The sequence below is a fragment of the Ctenocephalides felis genome, unplaced genomic scaffold (assembly GCF_003426905.1).
Source record: "Ctenocephalides felis isolate EL2017-DRISC unplaced genomic scaffold, ASM342690v1 CF-g0.4_SCAFFOLD_01170, whole genome shotgun sequence".
NCBI classification, from domain to species: domain Eukaryota; kingdom Metazoa; phylum Arthropoda; class Insecta; order Siphonaptera; family Pulicidae; genus Ctenocephalides; species Ctenocephalides felis.
In genome coordinates, this window is record NW_020537324.1 from 86,717,842 (window position 1) to 86,725,455 (window position 7,614).

Genomic DNA, 7,614 nt, shown 5'->3' on the forward strand with positions numbered 1-7,614 from the left:
ACACGTCAACTTATGCGAATAATACATCCATAATACATTACAACAGAGAGAAAATACACATTACAGATGCATTGACGACGAAGACGACGAGGACGATACACTACACATCTGATGATGACCCAGATGATCGATACGAAACGTCAGTCGATTTCGAGGATACACGACACGTCTTGTAATTGCAAATCAGATGATATTACGAGAATACGAGTATAAGGTGACGTTGTAAGTGCATTTGCAGAATAAACGGTGTTTATTAAGTCTATGTGGTGTTTTAAAGTATTAATGTGGTCATCAAGCATAGTTTTAAATTGTCTGGGATTTTTCAAATTATTTTTATGCTGTTGTAATCGTTCAATCAAATTCTAGCTCGTTTCTCCTGTGTGAATTAATTTACAATCAAGCCAATATATTTGATAGACGAGATTTCTAAGTCGTTCGATAATAAACGGAGCTTTATAAAAGTAGAAAAGAAGTAGAATAAAATTTGTAGAATGGGAGAGGATGTTACTGATGAGCAAACTGAGGAGTAAATACTCTGATAAAAAAGAAATATTCGAGTAACACTATGTTATGGATCTAAACGTATGAATTGGTAGTGACATTATTTATTTGTTCTTTCCAAAATTCTCCAAACGCACAAACACCACTTGATCATAAGTGCATCTTTCTGATAACACATACGCGAAGTTAGGCTTTAAAACGCCTGATAGTACAGTTATTCCATAGATTTTTGATATATCTTCTATATATATAATAATAAGTCGGGTTTTCCTAACGAAATAACTCCAGAACGCACGAACCGATTTCGACAATTTTGCATTCGTTGGAAAGGTCTCGGGCTCCGCAAGGTTTATAGCTAAGAAAATTAGTGGTGCATTAGTGGGCATCGTGCCCTAATGCAAATTGCTAGAACTTCAAGCACCGTTATTAAAAATTCGAGTATTGACATTAGCGAGAATTCAATAAAAAATTGCTGGCGATTTGGTGACATACCAATGATTCTGACTGGTCTTCCGTTTGACTTTAAACGATTGCAATTTCCAGTTCGCCTTGCGTTCGCAATAACAAGTCGCAAGGCCAATCGCTTAGCGTTTGCGGGATAAATTTCAAATAGATTATTTAGAAAATCATTGTTTTTCACATGGGCAGTTATACGTTGCCTGTTTAAGAGTTGGAAAACCATCCGCTTTGTTTGTATTAACGTCAGACCAAACAACAAAAAATGTGGTTTACCAATGAGCACTTCAATGAAACGGATAATTTGCGGATTCACTTTCATTTACTTAGAGAAGTTCATCTAGAAAACACTTCATTTTTGTAAACGAAATAAATTCGTTACTGCTGTATAATAAAATCATTTTTTTTCTCTTCAAATATAAAACAAACAAAAAAAATTCTTCATCTTTCTCACGAAACCATCTGGTGGCGAAACGGAGTTCGTCGGGTTTGCTAGTATATATATATATATATATATATATATATATATATATATCGCACACCCGCCCCATCTATCCTATCTACCCTTTCCCTTCCACCCCGATACAATTCCTTTGTATTCGAGATGGGTTCCGTACCACCCTCCGAGTATTGTTTTCACAAGTCGAGTCGAGTCGAGTCGAGTCTTTCTCGTCTTTCTACTAGTCTTTCCAGTCCGATCACGTATTTGCACACATCACATGACTTTTGTGAAGCAAAATGATCAATTTTTGCCCCCGTCCTCATCTATACGGTTTTAACACCTTGGAAGAAAAGATATACGAGGATAAATGGATATATGTATGAATATATATATATATATATATATATATATATATATATACTAGATGACCCGACAGACGTTGCTCTGTACCCATGTCCACAATTTTTTAATATAATATACTAATATTTACCGTTTACATAAAAATAATAATTATGGATTTTTAAATTACTCTTTACGACAAAATGCATATACATTTATAATATGAGCAATGTTAAATGTAGAAGTGCTTTAAATAAATTGATGACGACTCAATTCTCACACTATATTGGAAATAGAAGTCTTTTAAACGGTATAACATTACCATAATCACAACATAACACTGATACTTCATGTTGGATTAAATTATTTTAATTTTTTATTATTTAAGATATCCAAAATTGCATCTTAAACTTCTCTTAATCGATATTGTGAGGGCCGAATTGTATATTTTCATTTTTACTTTTCCATTTGTTGTTATAAAGTAAATTTTTTATGAATTTTAAAAATATTGTGGAAATATTAATAAAAGATGCAAAGAAATTATATATTGGAAAAAAAACTATATTGATTATTAATATCCGAATCTAGTGTTGGCGCCCCCTGAGGCGTGCACTCGTATTTCCACATGCATCGCATTAAAGATAGGACCGGCCCTGATTAATACTTAATTTCATATTTTAAGTGAATTAATTTGTCGTATTTGTTTATATATGTATCATTCAATCTGCCATACATATACTGTATCTTATATTATTTTAATTTCTGGCATATCTCAGCTGCTTTTTGGCAATAATAATGTAGACATTACATTTTTCTTAATCATAATCATGAATTTATTTTACATATTCTAATATTGTCTAGGCCCATAAGTGAATTGAAATTTTTGGCAGATGACAGTTTTCATTTGCTTTTAATGCATACAATGACATGTCGTTTTTTGCAATTTTTCCATTTATTTCTACAATATTGCACATACATCCCAGTACTTTATAATCACATAAATCCTAGAAAATTTCCTTTACAAACTTCAAAAAGATTTATCAAAATCCGAATAATTTTTTAGAGGGAGTATACAGTGATTGCTTGTAATTTAATATGAACTTTATATAATAGCAATGAAGCTCAAATTGATTCTACGTTTTAGTTAGAAAACGTTTATGTGAGATAAAGAAAAGGGCTGTTTTTAGGGTTTTCCCGACGATTATTCGATTTTTTCTCGCCGTAAGAACCATCCTTGGACTTCAACAAACATTTAAAAAAAAATTGGCCAAATTGGTCCAGGCTTTGTTGACTTATGCACTTACCAACACATTTTACGATTCATTTTTATATATTAGATTTCAAATATGATCTGATATCATTGGGATGATAATAAATGCACACTTTGAGCCAATAAACTTTAACATTGGTTCAGTAGTTTAAGAGTCCATTTTGGGCATACATTGTGACACACACACTTTTATATATAGTGTAAAAAATTTATTATCAAAAATTTATCTTCTACGTTTCGACACTACATGTGTATCGCCATCCCGAAGTGTTTCGATTTATTTCGTCCTACATATTTATATTATATGGTCGGATAGTGGTAAAGTTAACTTTATGAGGTCCAAGGGGGCGTATTAGAGGGTTGGTTTGGCTCTAAGCAACTCTCGGCAAAACTAATATCACTCTAAGTAGCCAAAAAGTTGAAGAATATATTCTTCAAGTGCCCCCCGGTCGCCCTCGTGCACTGCGCTAAAACTTTTAATGTGTTTCGGACTTATAGAGAAAGAGGAGGATATATATGTATATGTATATATATATATATATATATATATATATAAATACAGATCCTTGATGCAGGTCCATAATCTGAGGGCTTCATCTACTATTAAAAGCTAGTCTTTTGTTATCCTGTAAATCTATTTTCATTTTCTCGTACAAATTGTTGAACATTTTCTTCATTTATTTTTTAGTATATATATATATATATATATATATATATCTACAAATTACATATACGTGAAATAAATATGAAACAGATAGGGGTTTCGAATAGGCTTCTAGAATGTAAGTATTCATTATCGTCATTTTTCGGTATAACATGATCACCCCACAAAAAGGTCAAAAACAATATACATCCCTCTAAATATATATATATATATATATATATATATATATATATATATTTATACAAGTATATATTATTCTTGTGTATATAAATATATTCCGGATAGATGGTTCTTATAAAGTTTAACTAACCGTGAATTTAACCCCAAAAATATATACAAAAGAAAATGTATAAGAACACATGTATTGTATACACTTAGCTTTTATTATGCTTTGTAAACATATATACACATTTATATATATATATATATATATATATATATACTAGATGACCCGACAGAATTATATAATTGCATCTGCCAAACACATACTGTTGATTGTATTTTATATTATTTTAATTTTTGGCACATCTCAGCTGCTTTCGGTAATAATAATGTAGGCATTACATTTTTCTTGTATATAATATTCTAATATCATCTAGGCTCATAATTTCAGCTAAATTCAAATTTCAAGTGAATTGACATTTTGGTAGGTAGCAGTTCAAATTTCAATGTCAAACAATGATAAGTGGTTTTTTAGAGTTTTGCCATTTATTTCTACAGTACTACTATAGTTTTAGCGTCCATAAAATCTTAAAAATTTACAAACGTACAGAAGAATTTTATATATAAAATTAGGGTGGTCTTTAATATGGATATTTTCGAATTTCTTTGCTCCCAGGGACTCAAATACTTTCCAAAATCATTAAAAAAAATTCTCTGACAGTTTTAGCTGTTAATATTAACTTTAAGATAGTTCGCACTCGAATCAAAGTTTCTTATGATAATATGGGTAAAATTCTATTTGTTTTGTAGAATTTTATAACTTAGCAACAAGTGACTCAAAATTTTGAGAATAACATTGTATTTGCTTATTTAGATCATCAATAAGTTATGTTATTTACACTGACTTCAGTAAAGCTATTGACAAAATTCATCATAGCATTCTTTTTACTAAATTATCTAAGATTGGTCTTAATTCTTCACTTATTTATTTTCTTAAGAGTTATCTTCATAATCGTAAACAGTTTGTCTATCTTAATGGATTCTTGAGCAATATTGAAAATATCAGTTCAGGTGTTCCTCAGAGATCCATTCTTGGTCTGTTACTATTTATTATTTTTATTAATGACATATTTGATATTATTAGCTGTCCACATTAATTATTTGCGGATGATCTCGAACTATATCTCAAAATAAATGACTGCTTATTATTACAATCTCAACTTGACTCTTTCCACTCTTGGTGTGTCTATAACAAATTACATTTAAATAAATCAAAGTGCAAGATTCTTAGTTTTTCACATAAGCGTATTTCCCAATACATTTTGATTATAAAATTTCTAACACCAGCATTGATAGATGTAATAAAATTTCAGATTTAGGAGTTTTATTCGATTCTGTTTTGTTTTTCACGGATCTTATAACTGATATTTGTAATAGAGCACAAAAATCTTTAGGTTTGAAACTGAGAAATTGTAAACAATTCAATTCTAACAATGCACTTCTTTGCATGTACTATTCTATTGTACGTTTAAAATTAGAATATGGTTCGATTATTTGGTATCCTCATCAATTCAACAACTCTGATGAGATAGAGGAGGTTTAGCGAATATTTCTGAAATATCTTTATTATAAAACATATAAACTTTACTAAAAGAATTTGGTATTCCTTCTCTTGCCTCACGTCGATTTATCTGTACAAATTATGTTCTTATTTATTAAACTTTGCAATAATTTTATAGATGATTCCTCTTATTCTTAACCAACTATTCTTCAATGTTCCAAGGCTATCCACGTAATTGACAATTATTTTTCAATTATCCTACTACTAAATCTAATTCTCTTAAATTCGCCTATTTTACTTATGTCCTCTAACTTTAACTTAATTAATAATGAAATAGATATTCACAACACTTCATCTAATCAAATAATCTCCATCTATTGACAAGTTAATATTTTTATTTTCTTCTCAAATATCTCATTATTTTATCTTATTCTTTATTATTGCGTTTAATATACATTTGACATTTATTTTCCATAATATTTATCATCTCGATTCGAAAAGATTCGTATCCCTAATTGACGGTGTACTCTTCTTAATATTATCTTTTCTTGGGTTTATGTTCGAACTTTTTGGAAGTACAGATAAATTCCCCGACATGTAATTGAGCGATTAATAAAAGTTATCTCAATTTGACTCGGGGACTTCATTAATTTCAGCCAAATGTTCGGTTATCTATAAATTATCTTGGCAAAGAATATTTGTTGGAATCATATCTTAAATGTGTGTGTGTATGTGTATGTATGTCTGTCTACCTGTCTGTCGGGGCTCTTAAGAAGCCTTCAGAAGCAATTTGCTATTTCGCAAAAGTTTTAAGAAAACTCTTCGCCGGTTACCTGTCCGGAATAAAATAGAAACTAACTCGCGCTTTTGCACAATAGTAGAACTCTATTAGGTTTAGTTTAGTTTTTTTTATTGCACCATGTAATAAAAAAACTGTTGAAACTAGTGGTGCATGGCATCGTGCCTTATGGCAAATTGCTGCAACTTCTCGTACCAAAAACTATTTTGAAGTAAAACTTCTTTAGGCGCGACATGGGTGTAAATCCGTACAAATGCAACGAAAACGCCAACGTGAAGTTGAAGACTACGACGCTAGTTAGCGCAGCTATCGCAATTATTCGATCTAGTCTGCGAGCAAAACAAAAAATACATCAAATGTCAAAAACAAAACAAAATGTGTCGACTCACTTGAGTTTTGTATTTAGCTCGTGGTCTGTAAACTTTTTTTGAAGTAAAACTTCTTTAGGCGCGACATGGGTTAGCAGTATAATTCGTGAGTTAATAAAAATGTCAGGATCGGAAGAATATTTTATCCCGTCCCCCATAAATAATTGTAGTGCAAATAATCGCAAATAAATAATTAAACTAAGGAAAAATCTGCGCTGCGTAAGAAATGATAGCTTCGGCTATGCATGTTTTGTGTGTGATCGACTTTGGCCTCAAAGTGACTTAGAAATATCGAATGATGCTCAAAAACAAATTCTTAATAATGTTTTTTGAATATTGATTCAAATAATGAGGTTGGATGTCAAACTTGTCAAAAGATATTAAATTCGGGTAAAATTCCCACCTTGTGTAAGTTTAACGGGCTTGTATTTCCACCTATAACAAATTATCTACCTAAACTAGATACTGTATCTGAAAGGTTAATTTTACCTAGGTTGTGTTTCATGCAAATTAGACGATTGCGAAATGCAAATGGACAATTTTGAATGTTTGGCCAAATTATAAATGTGCCTGTTGACATTAATAATATGGTTAATTTATTACCTCGTAATATTGATGATGATTATTATTGATTAAAATAAAAAAGCAAATGATTCATAGATCAAGCTATGTGCAGGGCTTGATAAATAAAACAAATATAAAAGTATGGCTTCAATTTGTTAGGCAAAACGGATATCACAGCTGTTCAAGGAATGAGATTATATCGTTAGCGAAAAAGGAAAAAAATACAAACAGTAAATGAATGTATGTTAATTTTAATTACATGAAGTTCTTCAAACACAATTGTTACAGGATGAGTTAATTTGCAAAAACAATATTTGTTTAGGCGTTGTTTAACATAATCCACTGTGTGAATGAATATTATAGAATTTATTAATCAGTAATTACTTTAAAACGATCATGTCATATTTCAAGTACGACTTTAATTACATTATTGTTTGTAAATATTATACATATTTTTAATGTAATCATAAATATATAATTTATAATTT